Below are 18,100 nucleotides of genomic sequence, written 5' to 3' on the forward strand. Positions count from 1 at the left end.
TTAGATATCCCGGGGGATGGTGCTTCTCTCTGGCCCCCAGGAACCAATTCCAAAATCCACCTGCAGCACATTTTAGACTAAAGATGTGGCCTGGGTGAGGGTCTACTTTTAATTATCCAAAACACTGAACAGAAGCCTGGAGTCGTGCAAATTTAGAGGGGACCCTCTCCTCTCCCCATGGTGCTGTCCCACCCTGAGTGATGACTCTCAACTGGGAGGCCCCAGTCCAATAGCCAGGCTCAGAGCCAAAGCAGGGGTGCCTGGTGGTATCAATTCCGAACCAGCTCAGCAGGGGGAGCCCAGGGTTCTGGTTGGTCCACCATCCTAAGCCCATGCAACCAAGGAGACAACTTCTCAAGCAAGCTGCCATCCACACGGCCTCCTGTAAGGCTTCTCAACCTGGTATGCCTGCTTAACACTCTTCCCGGAATCAGAGTAATCATGTATGTGCCCAAGGATTTAGCTACAAGACATTTATCATAGTTTTATGACTGTAAAAAATTAAAAAAACAATCGCCACGCCTAGTAATGTGCTTAAACACTCAGTCGAGTCTGACTCTTTATGACTCCAAGAACTCTATCTAGCCCACCAGGCTCCTCTGTTCATGGGATTCTCTAAGCAAGAAAACTGGGATAGGTTGCCATTTCCTCCTCTAGGGGATCTTCTTGACCCAGGGATACAAATGGTGGCTCCTGGGTCTCATGCATTGGCAGGCAAGTTCTTTACCATTGGTGCCACCTGGGATGCCCTTGCCCAATGATAGAAGACTTTAAATAAGTCATGAATAAGGTAGAGAATATTATAAAGCCATTAAAAATAACACACCAGAAGTGTACTAATGATATAATATTTCCATTATACTAATAAGTGAAAAAGAGTTTGTACAGCACACTATTATTCTTTCTCTGTTTTTTTATCAAATGCACACATGAAGAACAGAATACTGACACCATTACTCTTAGTAAAAGTTGGATAGGTAATATTTTCTTCCCTGCTACTTTTCAACTTTTTGTACAATGAACATGTGTTACTTTTGCAGTTAGACCATAAAGAAGGCTGAGTGTCAAATAATTGATGCTTTCAAAATGTGGTGTTGGAGAACACTCTTGAGAGCCCCCTGGACAGCAAGGAGATCAAACCAGTCAATCCTAAAGGAAGTCAACCCTGAATATTCATTAGAAGGACTGGCGCTGAAGCTGAAGCTCCAATATTTTGGCCACCTGATGCAAAGAGCCAAATCATTGGAAAAGACCCTGATGCTGGGAAAGATTGAGGGCAGGAGAAGAAGGGGGCAGCAGAGGATGCAATGGTTGGATGGCATCACCGAATCAAGGGACATGAGTTTGCACAAGCTCTGTGTGATAGTGAAGGACAGGGAAGCCTGGTGTGCTGCAGTCCACAGGGTCACAAAGAGTCAGACATGACAGTGACTGAACTACAACAAAAACATAGAAATGTTACTTAAAAACACTAAAATGTCCTTTCTTGGGAAATACTGACTTTCCCACTCATCATTAACAGACTCCCTATCATCAGAGGAAGAAATGGGAAGACGGTCAGCCCCTTTCTCCTCGCTGGCTGCTGGTAGCTTGGGTGTGCCGGCATGTCTAGGAGGGCCACGCTGATGACAACTGCAAGCTGAGTAGCTCCAGCTTCCTTTACGACACGGACTCCTGGAAGGCCCTTCCTGCTGCAGAAAACATTAGGACTAAGGGGTTTTGTGCTCATCTGAGGAAACAAGAACATTGGCCCAGATGTTTCTGAAGTTGCATCAGACACACAAAGCCAGATAAGATTTAGTGAAGATCCACTGGTAGCTTTTATAGCATGCTTTCCATGAAAAGGGGAGCTGAGTAAGTGCCTGATCCTTGCCCATGCAAGTAATGTCAGCCATGCCAGGATAGGACCCTGCAATGGATTCCAAACTCCCTTTGTCCCCAGTGTTCTGTCCCTCCCTTATTTGTCCACCAAACTCCAACTCATCCTTCATTGCCCGGACCAAACCTCACCTGCCTCTGAATTCTCCCCAACTCCCTACGCATTGCTGGTCTTGCCTGTCTCTCATCACTGTTCCTTATATACAGTCCAATGTTGTTTTTGCTGTACTACATTGTCGTTATTATTTGACCTTGAATCTGGCTCTCTTACTGGACTTAAGGGTAGGATTTCTCTCCTGTCTTTGTATTCTTAGTGGCTGCTGTACCACAACCATTTAATAATATTAATAAACTCAAGGGTTAAAATCCATTACAAAGCTCTAATTTGCCACTGTTTTAAGGGTTGGGAGGTGGGAGAAGACGCCACATGCTCCTGACCATGACAGAATGTGCCTGCATGTCCTGGAACCATGTGCACTGTGATCAGGGGGCTGCCTGAGACAATCTGGAGCAGAAACCTCTTTCCTACCATGATGGGGAGATGGGGTGTAGACAGCTAATGCTTTCTGATGGAGGACTGCCTTGGAAATAAGGCATTAGGAGTATGATGGGGTGGATGGATAGTCATGTGACAGTCTAGAAAGCCCATGGCTTTGGGACAAGATGCACCAGTTTGAATTCTAAATCTGTACCTTAGTATGACCCTGGGCACATTATTAAATTTCTCTTGAGTCTGTTTTCTCACCTGATACTGCTATTTACTTTGCAGGGTTGTTAATATTATTGAAGATCATGATAGCAAAATCCCTGGCTCATAGTAGGTACTCACTAAATAATGGCCTTTGTTATGATATAGTCTTGACACCACAGAAATCAGGAGCCATGGACAGGGCTTACAGAGTTGTTCCTCCAGGCGGAAGCCAAGGTAAGAGAGCACAAGAGAGTCTCAACTGAGCCTAAAGAGAGGGGAACCCAGGAAAAAATTCCGGGCCCCTTGAGTTCAAGGGAATGAACTTCATATAGAACATTATTCTCCCCACTTTTCTGGAAATAGAGAAGAAGATGAGGGTCTTCCTACTGATGCTGGCTTACTTATAGACACTCAGGAGACTAAGGCAGGGAGTCCAGGGTTTCTTTGAGGAAGTGACAGTAGCAGGGTGGCCTGAGAGTCCAGGGGTGGTGGTGCTTGGACCAGCACAGTGGCACTGCCCACCAGAGAGCAGCGGAGTCCTGGAGGCCCTGGCCACTGGACAGGGCACAGGGTGAGTCACAGGCGGGAGGCGTGCAGAGCACTCACTGGACCCGCCCCAGGGCTGGAGCGCCACATCAACAAGCGTTGACACAGCTCATTTGGGATCCACATTTCCCATGTCAGAGTGGCCCCATCTCACCACCAGCGGGGAGAAGGTGGGGGCAGATGCTTGAGGAAAGAGCAGGAGGAGGATCTTCCTTAGATAGGCAAGCAGACACACCTTTTGCCTCTCCCCTCTGGGCCTCTCCAGAAAGGCCTCCATCCTTCAGTCTCAGCTTGAGCAGCACCTCCTTGGGGAAAACATCCCTGATATCCTAAGATGGGGCTCGCTGTCCTTACACCATCTTTGATTACCACTGCATCTGACACCTCCACTATAGCAATCTGTTTACCTGACTATCTTTCCTGGAGACATAAATACAGGCAGGTGGGCGCCATTCTGTACCCCTGTTAGCAAGCACAATCAGTTCTGTTCAGTTCAGTCGCTCAGTCGTGTCCAACTCTTTGCAACCCCATGAATTGCAGCACGCCAGGCTTCCCTGTCCATCACCAACTCTAAGAGTTCACTCAGACTCACGTCCATTGAGTCAGTGATGCCATCCAGCCATCTCATCCTCTGTTGTCCCCTTTTCCTCCTGCCCCCAACCTCTCCCAGGATCAGGGTCTTTTCCAGTGAGTCAGCCCTTCACATGAGGTGGCCAAAGTATTGGCATTTCAGCTTCAACATCAGTCCTTCCAATGAACACCCACGACCGATCTCCTTTAGGATGGACTGGTTGGATCTTCTTGCAGTCCAAGGGACTCTCAAGAGTCTTCTCCAACACCACAGTTCAAAAGCATCAATTCTTCGGCGCGCAGCCTTCTTCACACTCCAACTCTCACATCCATACATGACCACAGGAAAAACCATAGCCTTGACTAGATGGACCTTTGTTGCCAAAGTAATGTCTCTGCTTTTGAATATGCTATCTAGGTTGGTTATAACTTTCTTTCCAAGGAGTAAGCGTCTTTTAATTTCGTGGCTGCAACAACCACAATGACTGGTACTTAATACTCACCCAACAAATATTGACTGAATGAGTGAGTGAATGGTGAGAGACTCTGTTAATTGAAACCTACCATTATAGTCAGTATGTATAGTGACTTGGAACATGTGCAAGCACACAGTTTTTATTTCTCTCTACAAGTGTATACACATATATCCATGCAACCACAGGACCAAAAATTTAAGAACAGTTCAATTAAATTAAACTCAGCAAATACTTATTGGGTGCCTACTCACTGCCGAGCACTTTTTTAGGTACCTAAAATACACTGAACAAAACAATATGAACTCTGTTAAAATATGTCATTCTACTGATTTCTTTGAAGACCTGCCACATAGCCAGGACAATTATCTCACAGCTTAAGTTTGTATTTAGAATTAGAATCCTTAAGGTTCTTCTTTGGTTCAGACATTTCTAGTAGAATTCATCATGGAATCTTGAAAAGCAGACCCACTGGGAGATGATCTATCCTTCACTAAAGCAAAGATAGTGACTTTCTGTGGATGACATTGATGGTTCCCAGGAGATGCCTCTCCGAAAACAACTGGATATACCCCCCTGACTTTCAAAGTTCTCCTCTGATATGAGCATAAGCAAATGGATTCCCTTTTTACCTGTGTGTTTAACTTTTATTAAGTGAGGGCTGAGCTCATCTGTCTTTTCTTCCTAATAATGGAAATACGGCTTCTGTGATGATCATCTTGAGTTTATCATTAGGCTTCTAAAGAAATCTATTGACTCTCATAGCTCCCCCTCTCCCAGCTGAGACAGACACACTGCAGCTGGTCCATCTACTGACATCATTAAATTGCTTACAGGGAGTCAGTAACCGTCGTATACCAAGGAAAATTCTATTGTACTCTTGTTGAATGAAGATGTAATCCAATCACTCACGGTATACCTTATGGAACTAGTCAAAGGGAAGACAGGATTAAAGATTATAGATATACAAAATGGTTCTGTAACCATTTTGATCACTACTGGGAAAATGATTAAAAGTACCTGCCCTGTTCTTGGCAAATGTGTAATGTTATCCTTCCGAGTAGACCCAAGTCATTAAGAATCTGTTGTTAGTAAGTGTCCTGACGTGGGGCAAGCCCATGCAATACAGGAGAATCAAAAGATGACTCAGTACCTGCTCTCAAAAAGGGCATCAAACTCCTACTGAGGAAGCCAAACTTACATAGTTGAATAATTAGGAGATGCCAAAAGATCTATGGATCTGACTCTAAGTATTCGGAGACCTACAGGAAGACAAGATCTCTGGGCTGAGACAACTCACAGAAGACTTCACAGAGCAGGTGGGACTTGAAGATGGACCTTGAAAGATGGAGAGGTTTGGATTGGAGTGTCCTTCACAAAGAGGATAAACAAGAACAGGGTCAGAAGAGCTGTCTGATGAGGAGAGCGAGAACATCATCCAGGCTGCCATGGATGGTCCCTGTGCAAGAGGAGTCACAAATAAGTTTAGAAAAGAGCGTTTAAATCAAACTATGGCTGTTACTCAATGGCGGGAAGAAAAGTTTAGATTTCATCTGATATGCTATAAAAAGCTGTTATCAAGTCACAAATGGAGAAGCAATGAGATGAGAGTGGCTATAGTTACACTCAATAAGCAGCAGCCCTCACAATGGACCAGAAAAGAGTGGAGATTTTTTTTTAAAGTCAGTCAGAGGAAAGAGCTGTTGAGAAGTTCAGTTAGAGTCACAGCATTGTGATATGAAAGACGAGTTGGCACATTTAAGAAACTATTAGGGAACAAGGGTCAAAAATACACAGGTAGCGGATTCACTTCATTGTACTGCAGAAACGAACACAACGCCGTAAAGCAACCGTAAGCGTGTGCATGCGCGCTCGGTCCTGTCTGACTCTGCGACTCCATGGACTGCAGCCCACCAAGCTTCTCTGTCCATGGAGTTTTCCAGGCAAGAGTACTCATGTGGACTGCCATTTCCTACTCCAGTGCATCTTCCCAATCCAGGGATCAAACTCCCGTCTCTTGTGTCTCCTGAATTGTCAGGCAGACTCTTTACCACTGTGCTACCTGGGAAAGCAACTGTACCCCAATTAAAAAAGCAAAAAAATAGGATTGATTAAGGATGCAATAGGGAAGAATAAAATATAATTTTATAAAGGCAAACAACAAACTCCAAAATACACTACTTACAAGATGACCTTGGTAAAGTTTACCAAAAGACAAAACAAACACAGCAAAAAACCCTTACAAATTAACAATGAAAGTATAAAACATATTAGAAAAATGGACAAAGAATATGAACATAAAAATTTCCCCCCAAAATCTAAAAGGCTAACTAAACATATGAAGTCACATTTAACCACACTAAAGAATGAAAATAAAAATAAAAGGTATTATTTTACCTATTGACTTGGATAAAAGTAATAATAATTTTTATATTGTAATACCTAGAGTTTGTAAGGAATACACTGTTCATGGGAAAACTGATGCACACCTTCTGGAGAGCGATTTGGCAGAATCAGAAAATCTAACAAATAGGCTTATTCATCTTGAGCCCAGGTTTTCTACATCCCACGAGTCACTTCTCATGGATGTATATCAAAGCCTTTCTCAAGGGTGATACATTTGAACATAAGCTAAATGTCCAGTAAGACTAAACTGTTGGATGTAAGAAGTATATTGTATAGACCTTAAAATCATTGAAGAAAAATATTTAATACATGGGAAAATGTGCATAAGATGTTAATTTAAAAGGCAGATTATAAAGAGCTTGCACAATATGTTCCTAATTTTTAAAAATCTGTATGTATAAGTCAAATAAAGTATATAGACTTTGGATTCTAAATCAAACAAGCTAACTGTAAAAAAACATTTTGGATACAGAAAACCAAACGTGGACTAAATTTAAATGAAATTGAGGATTTGCTATTAGTTTTGTTAGGTATAACAATAACATTTTACTTACTTTTTTACGTTTTCAGTGTTAGAAATGCATACTGAAATATCATAGGGTGAAATTATATGAAATCTGGAATTTGCTTCACAATACTCAAAAATAAAGGAATGAAATAAAACAAGAATGACAAAATGGTGATAATTATTAATTTATATTTTGTCTACTTTGCAAATTCCCATAATAATCATATTAATTCAAAAAGAAGGCAGAATCCTGTCACATTTTAAAAATAATGTATATGTGTGCGAAAAAATAAGAATTGTAACCAAAGTAGTTACCATGATTATTGCTGGTTAGATAAAGCTCATTTTCACTTTCTTGCTTTTTTATAAATACATTTTTCAAATTTCTACAATGAACATACAACATTTTTACAATCAAAAACGTACTCTATACGTGGTTTTTAAAGCATCTTTTGTTTTGACTTTAAAGAGGTAAAGGAAATGGCGATGCCAGTAGCTGAAATGGAGATGATGAGAATCAGAGAGGATGTGGGAGGGAAATGTACCAAAACAGAATTTGTAGACACGGCAGTATTGGTAGACATCTGGATAGAACCCTGGGCTCAACTGGAAAGGGGAATTGAGGTGATGAAGGAGTTGGGAAGGCATGGACTCTGAGTTTTGACCTTCAAATCATGTTAATATTATACACAACAGCACTGCAAATTTACCTTGGCATTAATGATCTTGAAAACTGAAACTTTTATCTCTCATTAACTTATTCTATATGATACAGGTACTGTTCAGGATGATGGGAGTGCAGTGGAGAGTCTTGAATAAGTCCTCAAAGACTTACAAACTAGCAGCAGAGAGAGACATTAAGCCGAACACTACACAAATAGTCACCTGTGATAACTTGTGAAAGAGAAGTACAAGGTGCCCTGAGAGCCCGTAACAGAAAGACTCGCGCTACTCTTCAGGCATTCTGGGAAATCTTCCTGAGGAAGTTTAGCTCCTGAAAGATAAACAAGAGCTCAGCAAAGAGTGGGATAGCAGCATTCAGACCAGGAGACAAGTTTACCCACAGGCCTTGATGCTAAAACAAACATGATCATTTGAGGGACAAAGAGAAAGCCAGAATGCCAGGAGCAGAAGTTCAGGGATAGAGGGGGATAAGATAAAACTGGAGGTGGAGGGCGTGGAGAACACGTGGATGTTTCTGGCCACGGTAAGGATCATCACTATTTCCTTATTTTATCCTAAGCATACAGGAGGCTATTAAAAGAGGTCAGTAGAGGGTGGTTTCTGTAGTGCACGCACCTGAAGTCTCTCCAAGAGTGTTCAGAGGCCTATGAACACTCAAGGTGGAAGAAGTTGATGCTTTGGACTGGGGTACATGGCTCAGATAGTAAAGAATCTGCCTGCAGTGCAGGAGACCTGAATTCAGTCCCTGGGTCAGGACAATCCCCGGGAGGAGGCCATGGCAACCCACTCCAGTATTCTTGCCTGGGAAATCCCATTGACAGAGGAGCCTCACGGGCTACAGTCCATGGGATCACAAAAGAATCAGACATGACTGAGAAACTAATACACACTGGCAGAACAGGTGGAGAGAAATGGGTAGTTTAAAGAGATTTAAAATCTCCAGGAGAAGGTGAACTAGTAAAGGGGATTGGGAAGCAGCTGGGGCATTAGAAGGAAGATCAGGAAACCAGCATCAAGGAAGGAGTGGTCTAATGGGTTGGATGCTATAGTGGTGTACACTGGATAAGCCATAAGCAGATCCAATGTCAGGCAGACCCCTCACTATGAAATTATCCATGGATATATATTTTGGTGACATTAGGGTATTAGTATTTGCAAAAACATGGCTGCTGTTATGAAGCACTTGAACTTGGATCCCAGCTCTAGCATTTCCTGTTGGTATAACTATCAAGTATTTACTCTCTGGCCATGGTTTCCTCATCTGTAAAATGGGAATAAGAGTCCCTATTCATAAGGCTGTTGGAAGACGTAACGTAATGTCTATCATGTTCCTCGTGTATTGATGGTGCTTAATAAATAGGTATCATTTCCCCCAGCCCTTCCCTTGCTCGCTGTTTAGCCTGCTGGTATCAGCTTCCAAAATAATGTGACCAGGGACTCTTCACTCATTTCTTTTCTAGTGCCCTAGAACAAAGGGAACATAATCAAGAGTGGAAACGTTATTTGATATCTGCTTCAAAAACATACGGTGTTTGATGTGTGACGCTGATGTGTGATGCTCAGTCTATTAGATATGAATATTAGACTGCCGGCTGTATGCTGTTTATATTGATAAAACATGACCCTGACCAGATCCCCAGCTGTGAGAATTAAAACGTGGGCTTTCAGTTGTTGTGGGGCTTTTTTCCCCCTCTACTACAGGATGAGGTTGAATAAGTGTCCAATGTAACAGCCTTCAGTTGAGTTTGTGGAGATTTTAAAATTCAAGGTAATTTTTCAAAGGTTGGATGGCCTCCCACAGTCAGGCTACCTTAAGATGGTCCTTCGATTCTATTTCTTAGCATGGGTTCACCATCCTTCCCTGTACCTGCCCCTCTGAAAGCTCTCCAGCCCCTGCTTCCTGAGGAAGGAAGGAAGGTTAGGCAGGAGAAGAGGGGAGAAGAACTGCAGAGGAGAGAGGGGGCTGGGTTATGGTTCCCAGGAATAATGGTCAGGAGAAGAAAATGAGGGGAGGAAGAGGAGGAATGAAGTGGGAGTACGGGGGAAAGAGGAGAAAGAGAAGAAGAGAAAAAAAGGAGTGAACCTGAGGAGTGAGTCTGTTTTGAGCAATGGACTGCGACTCATCTACTCTCAACCATTTCATTTCATTTTCACAAGGCATCAAAGCAGGTTGTTTGGTGCCAGAGGATAGGTCTCCTTTCTCAGACTCCCGTCCTTTTCCCAGGAAATTCTGGGCATCAAACCTGCCATCCCAGCCCATAGAATAAAATCCAAACTCTGCAGCAGGCCATTCAAGGTTCCATGTGAATGGGGCCCCCATAGGGAGGGGACCACGTACCACGAGCCAAACACAGACTCTTTAGAGAGTGAAGGCGGGTGCCATTTGTGACTATGCTGGGAAGATACATGAAAACTCAGGTTGTCACGTGCTAACTGACATGGGATGGATGATCAGCCTCACCTCCATGTCCATGCTAAGCCGCCCACCTTGCCAAGCTACTGCCTTCCCCAAATCTCCAAGGATCTGTCACATGTGTGGAAAAGCAACCTAATCCCACTCACCCAATGCCAACCTGGAAAACTCATTCTTCAACACCAGTTCAGAAATAACCATGTCTATGACGTCCATCTCAAGTTCTCAAAGACAGTTTGCAGTGCTTAGAATCCAGACTTACTCTACCCTTTGAAACCTGGGGTTCAAATCCCAGCTCCATCACCTGCACACTGTGTGTGTTTGGGCAACTCGCTTGAGCTCTCTGTCTCGGCTCCCCTTTCTGTACTATTGAGACAATGTACCTCCTTCACACAGTGGCTATGAGGACCAGGTGCATTCACAAGGGACCAGGTTGGCTCTGTATGAGGACTTCGGTAAAGGGTGTGATGCACAAGGATTTTGCCAAACCTGTGGGCACAGACATGCACTTGCTCCTCTGCAGGTGGATGTGTGATGGGCCTGGGACCCACCTGTGAGGCGTGTAATGTCTCCTTTGAGGAAAAACAAAAAAATTGTCAGGTGCAATGTTAAACGCTAAAGAGTTCACAGATCATTTTGTCTATAATAACCCTTTGGTTTTTATTATGATGATTCTAACATCATCTTGAGCGATACAACATGTTAAAATTTCTCAGCCTCCTTCCAGGACTCAAACAATTCTCTAAGCTATCCCACATAGGTTTCTTCCTGGCAGGCAAGGGGGATGGTCTCAGAGTGCCTTTAATGAATAAGCAGAACAGGCGTCTATGCATGCGATGCTATTTCAGAGTCCAGTAACATTTATTTTACCTAAGATTCGCCTTATTAAAGTGAGAATACCCCTGAGATAAGTAACTGATCTTTTCTATCTTCAGTTATTTTTACCTAAGTGTGAATACATTTCAAATCCTTTGAGTGAAGGCGTGAGAAAAGACACTGGATATTCCTAAGGGTTGGAAGCAGGAACTATGATGGCCAAGAAGGGCGTGGAAAGGCAGGACTCCAGGTGCTTGGGAGGAATTCTGTCCATATTACACTTTTGCTCAGAGCAAAACACCCTTGCAGGGGGACTAATGTTTAGTGCACAGGCTGGGCTGAGTGCCCAGGGTTAACCCCTTCAGCCTCCCCTCCCCACCTCCTATCCCCAATGTACCCATTCTCCCTGCACATACACACACACACACACACACACACGACTCATTTCAATGCCATCTGCCTGCCTAAATCTAGGTTTATAGTGACTTTTGTTGTTGTTATTCTCTGGCTGTCATTTTTGAGGTTTTTTTCCCCCCATGGATCTTAATTGAATGTTCCAGAGGGGAGACATTTCTAGCATTTCATTTTGAACTTTTGCTTCATATTGTGACCAATTAAAATATGACTAACCACAGAATACACTTTTCTTTTTCTTCAAGCTTCGCCCCCAACAGAGAGAATGGAGCTTGAATGCCATATTATTATTTTCCATGCTGCTTTGACTTAAATAAGAGAGAAGTTGTCTTTTTTTTCTTTTAAAGTTCTTTGAAAACTTTTTGACAACCCCAATTGGGCTTTTTTCCCCCATTCCATGTGTATTGTGGGTGGAGTTTTCTATAGCCTGTTTTCCCTCCAATCTTCACGCCAAACCTCCTTGTGTAACAGAAAGCAGTGATCCCCACTGCATGACTGAAAAGCAAGCTTTGCTGGATGACTTTAAAGATGCTATCAGTATACAGATAGAGAGTATAAATTCATTCAACCCAGCCCAGCCGGCAGCCCTCCACTTGTTTCCTTGTGACCTCCTTCCTCTTCCCCACAAATCTTTGGCAATTCCTCAGGCTCCCAGTCGCCTCTCAGTGAACGGTTCTGACTTTTACTGTGCAAAGAAGATAGAGCATTGTTGAGGGAGCGCCCAAAACTCACCTCTCCACATCTGAAATAGATCCATAACAGCACTGTTTCCTTCCTCGGAACCTCGTCTTCCTTGGGATTACCTCCTCCTATGCAGTTGATTCCTCTCCTCTCCTGCTTCTCTGGCATTCCCCTTCTGTCCAGCACAATTTTATTCTCTCTCATCACCATCTCTCAGACTGAAAATATGTGCACAATTCCTCCCTCATCTTAACAAACCTCCCTGCAATCCCTCGCCCCCCACCTCCCTGTTGCTCTCTATCTTTCTTCCCCACCACCAGATTTCTGGAAAGAAGAGTTCGTCTTCTTCACTGCTGCCTTTGCCATGTCATTCACACACCGACCCACTGAAATTTGGATCTCACCATATTCCATTCTACTGATGATGTGATGAAGATTCAGACACTCAGACCAAAGTCAGGAAGACCCTTGGATTCAGGCAAGGACTTCGGTAACAGGGACAACGTAGCAAATTAAAATTTAAGAAAATAAAAAAAAGGAGCTTAAAAAATGTATGTGCCTCCTCTTGAAAAAATAAAAAAAATTTAAAAGCATTTTGTATGTTTCTTGAGCCAAAACTGGTCTGAAAACGCCTAGACTCAGAGACGGCAATAAATAATACCCCTCAGTGGAGGACCGGAGTTGGGGGTGTCCGTATCCACATCTATCCTTGACATTGACCCCACAGGAGATAACAGGAGCAGTGGGCTGAGATCCTGCCTTCCTGTAAGAGCATGGAGTCAACCGGGATAAAACCAGACAAAAGAGAAACAGCAGGATGTCCTGTCGCGTGTTCCCCAGAACCTTGCTTGATTGTTTATGTGTGGAAGAAGAGAGGTCTCTCCCTCTAAGTACGTTCATGCCCATGCATCCCTGTCTTACTCCCCTTCCTGGGTGTTCTCCACTCGGCTCCTCTCTATTAGAAACAGGAAGAGCATTTTCTTCTGTACAACATTACCTGCATCATTTACTACCGACAACTGTCTTCTCTGCTGGATAAAGTCCCCAAAGTGAAGGACAAACCAGGAAGCCGACCTCCTCCCTGGGTCTGGAAAGAGGTATCTTCTTTGTAGTCAAGAAGGTGGAACATTAAGACAGTCTCTCATCTCTCTCTTTCTTTCCAAGCAGCTCATGCCTTTCTCTCTTGCCGCACACACATATCTCCAGGGGGCAATCTCAGCAAAGCTGAATCCCTTCCAGCTGAGGCCACAGGTTCTGTGCTGAACATGCCAACCAGCATCTGGCCATGCCCTTCCCATGTGGACTGGTGTGTGAGCTGAGCCCATCAGCCCATTTCACGTGAACCATGCAACTGACCAATGGCCAGTTTCAGACTTGTCACTATTGACCCAGCCTACCTGAGAACCTGTGACCTGCAGGTAAAGAGCTTTATGTTGCAATAATAATGTCTGAAGTGTCTCAGTCAGTTCAGTCACTCAGTCATGTCTGACTCTGCGACCCCATGGACTGCAGCATGCCAGGCTTCCCTGTTCATCACCAACTCCCAAAGCTTGCTCAAACTCATGTCCGTCAAGTCAGTGATGCCATCCAACCATCTCATCCTCTGTCCTCTGAAGTGTCTAGGGGCTCTCAAAATCCTTACTTTTTAAATGAACATTTGGTCATTAGTCAGTGAGGGAGGAGAGGAAAAGAAAGAAGAAATGAATTCAACACCTGATGTTTTGAAGAGAAAGAGGGAAACAAGGGGAGGAGAAACTTGGTCTAACATGCCTCAGCAGATGAAACCACTGCTTTTTAAAGCCATTGCTTTTTAAAGCAGGGTGCCATCTGAAAGTTGGTTTCCTCCTACCATGGCTCTGCAGGGCTCTTTGAAACAGCTGTTTTGGCCTTATCTCTGCTTCATTGGTCTTCTTCATTTGTTTGCTTAACAACTAGAGGTGTTTCTACCTTCACCACAAAACCATTTTCCGAAAGTTAATTCTCTTATCCCAAAAACTCTCAAGAGTTTAAGTCCACGGCTTCATTAGTTCACTCTACTCAGCTCCAAGGTGGAGAATAAATACTCTTGTGCCCATTTTACAGACAGGGAAGGCAGGGAGGTCAAAGGCTTAATCCAAACTTGGTTTCCCACATATTGAGTAAGAGAGTCTTAGCAATCGGCAAACCCTGTGACCTTTGGAAAGTTATTCCTTTTAAATTTCAGTTTCTTCATCTGAAAATTAGGATTACAGGAAGTTTGTGAGGATAAATGAAATAATATATACTGAGATCTTTGCACAGGACCCAGCTACAGAGGGCTGCTGGATTGCACAACTCCACCAACATGGTGCTGCCAGGCATTTGAAAGACAATGTGCGTGATACCCTGTACGGTTGTTCCATCAGCAGTCACGGCAGCCTTAGTCTGATACATCATCTTTCTCTGTTGTGTTAGTCATTATTATTAGTTTGAAGGTTTTTCTTCCAGCAACAGCAGAGTAGGTGGTTCAGAACAACCCTCTCTCTGATCATAAGAAACGTGTTAAAAGAAACATCAGTTTAATGACATTGACAAGTTACGCAAGCAGTAAGAAAACAAACTGTCAAATTCCACAGAGGAAGGAAGCCCATTCAAGGCTGCCTTTCCTCTCGAATGGTGGTTCTCCAGATGTGAGCACCCAGGAACTGGTTCAAAATGCACATTCTCAGGTTCCACCCCAGATCCACTCAATCAGAAACCTGGGAATGAGACCCAGAAATCTGCTTCAACAAACCATCAAGTTGATTCTGATGTCCCCTAATGTCTGAGAACCAGGGCCCTTCAGGCACCTCTAATTCTGAAAGCACAGCTGGGAGACTGGGAACTGGGCAGAAATTCTAGGAGTCTCCAGCGTCTGGGGACTCAAAGCTTGGAGTTCAAGGCCTGCCTGGTAAGCACCTCATGAAATTAGTTAGCTCACCAAAGGGCCACACCCAAGAAATAAGAGTGCACTGGAACTATACGCATCTTCACAGGGACAAACATTTCTCATCCATTCCTGATTGGATGAAGGGCCTGGGATGGCTAGTGCCCTTAACCCAGCTCTTTGCCAGCAACAATGGCAAATATTCGTGGAAGGAAGAAAATAGCACCCAGTGTCTCAAATTTTCTCTGCCAAACACTCAATCAAAAATAAGTGAGCACTCGCTTCCATCTTGCTCCTTACACCACTCTTTCTGGGAAGGCAGCTGCCAAGCCAGAGGGCTCCCAAGCAGCTCTCTGCAGAGTCCACATGCTGAGAAACTGAGGCCATGGCCTTTTACCAACAGCCAGGTGAGTGCACCAACCTGGGAAGGGATCCCACAGTTCCAGCCAAGCCTTGAGATGACCACAGCTCTAGTTAATACCGTGCGTATTGCTGTTGTTCTTTAGTCGCTCAGTCGCGTCTGACTCTTTCGCCACCCTATGGACTGTAGCCCACCAGGCTCCTGTGTCAATGGGATTATACTGGCAAGAATACTGGAATGGGTTGCCATTTCCTTTCCAGGGGGTCTTCTCAACCCAGGGATTGAACCCACATCTCCTGCATTGGCAGGTGGGTTTTTTTTTTTTTTTTTTTAACCACTAAACCACCACGGAAGCCCTCATGGGAGCACCCTAAATAGAACCATTCAGATAAGCTGGCCCTGAATGTCTGCCTTATAGAAACTGTGTGATAATATGTTGATTGCTTCTATTTAACAACTAAGTACTCAATAAAAAATAACTGGACATACAAGAAGACAAGACTCGACAAACGAGGATTTTTCTAAATGGGTGATATAAACAAAAAAAGGCAATAGGGTATTTAGGGAGAATTTTAAAATATCTGTGTTTCATTTTTCAAAAAAGTATTACTCGTTCACTGTAAGTTCATGACAATCCACCCCAAATGGGTCACAAATACTGTCCACACGAGGGTGCCAGTCAACTCAACACCTTACTTTCTGTTGCTACGCAGGTCTCCTCCACTCTCCTCCCCAACCCGTAGCTCCCCTTCACTTTCAGCCTATGATCTCATCCCCTTCACACAGGAGATGGAGGCCATCCAACAAGAATGCATTGCCTTCTGATCTACAAACCTACCTCTATGCTTCCTTCTTTCCTTTAAAGATGGAAGAGCTATTCATCCTCCCACCTGAAGTCAATTCTTAGGCTCCACTTTGCCTCTGACCCTCTCCCATCTCTTTAGGAACCTCACACTTAAAAATAATTCTTTTTCTTTGATATATTCAGACTCTTCCTCTCAAGCAAACCCTTCCCATTGGACTCGTTAAATCATCTTAAATCACATTTTAAAAATACTCTTCAGCTTTAGTTCTCCCTCTCTTTTCATCCCTTCACACTAAATTCTGGAAGAATTTTTCTTAAAGTTACTGTGTCCTCTCCTAAACACTTTTCACTCAGTACTCACACTCCAGCAAGGTTTCTGCCCCATCACTCCAGTGATAACACTCTGGTTAAAGTCTCAGAGACTAAAGTTAGTGGATGAACACTTTTCAGCTCTCTTCTTCCCTGTCTTGGCAATGTTTCACAGAGTTGAGCACAACTCTCTTCTATCTATAAGCCTTTCCTCCCAGCTTGCACAATATTTCTTGGTTTTCTTCCTATCTCTGTAACTTCTCATAGTTATTCTCCTTGCTAGACTCATACCCTTCTCAGTTCAGTTCAGTTCAGTCACTCAGTCATGTCTGACTCTTTGCAACCCCATGAATTGCAGCATGCCAGGCCTCCCTGTCCATCACCAACTTCCAGAGTTCACTCAAACTCATGTCCATTGAGTCAGTGATGCCATCCAGCCCTCTCATCCTTTGTCATCCCCTTCTCCTCCTGCCCCCAATCCCTCCCAGCATCAGAGTCTTTTCCAATGAGTCAACTCTTCGCATGAGGTGGCCAAAGTACTGGATTTTCAGCTTCAGCATCATTCCTTGCAAAGAACACCCAGGACTGATCCCCTTTAGAATGGACTGGTTGGATCTCCTTGCAGTCCAAGGAACTCTCAAGAGTCTTCTCCAACACCACATTTCAAAAGCATCAATTCTTCAGTGCTCGGCTTTCTTCACAGTCCAACTCTCACATCCATACATGACTACTGGAAAAACCATAGCCTTGACTAGACGAACTTTTGTTGGCAAAGTAATGTCTCTGCTTTTGAATATGCCATGTAGGTTGGTCATAACTTTCCTTCCAAGGAGTAAGCGTCTTTTAATTTCATGGCTGCAATCACCATCTACAGTGATTTTGGAGCCCCAAAATATAAAGTCTAACACTGTTTCCACTGTTTCCACTGTTTCCCCATCTATTTCCCATGAAGTAATGGGACCAGATGCCATGATCTTAGTTTTCTACTTGACCATTAAATGTGAATATTCTGAAGGTCTTGGTCTTTGACTGTATTTTATATAACTTTCCCCAGATAAGCTTATCCAGACTCACAGCTTCAATTACCATGTATACATAATTTATATGCTAATTTATATAATCTAAGGTGGTGCTAGTGGTAAAGAACCCACCCGCCAATGCAGGAGATGTAGGAGACACTAGGTTCAGACCCTGGATTTGGAAGATCCCCTGGAGGAAGAAATGGCAGTCCACTGCAGTATTCTTGCCTGGAGAATCCCATGGACAGAGGAGCCTGGCAGGCTACAGTCCACAGGGTCGCAAGCAGTCAGACACGGCTGAGCACAAGCACCGCATACTCTAGCCAGAGAGAAGCTGGGTGGAGTATGCCCAGAACCTCCTCCCAAAGTTTCTTATCAGGTAACTCACTCTCTGCATAGAAAGGAAAGAGTAAGGATGGAAAGACAGGCAGGAATATTGCTCTGAGAAAAGATCTCTCAAGGAATCACAAAAACAAGGGGTTGGAGCTTTCATTAACAAATAGTGAAATAAAATTAATATGTAAATATTAGTGGGACCTTCTTTGGGGCTAAAAGTTTAGTTATTTAAAAATGTGAGCCAATGTTACTTTTTTCCTGGCCAGTGGGGTTAATGTACTCTTTCTACAATTTCCTTTGTTTTTC

This window comes from Bos mutus, chromosome 24 (genome assembly GCF_027580195.1).
Source record: "Bos mutus isolate GX-2022 chromosome 24, NWIPB_WYAK_1.1, whole genome shotgun sequence".
Classification (NCBI taxonomy): Eukaryota; Metazoa; Chordata; class Mammalia; order Artiodactyla; family Bovidae; genus Bos; species Bos mutus.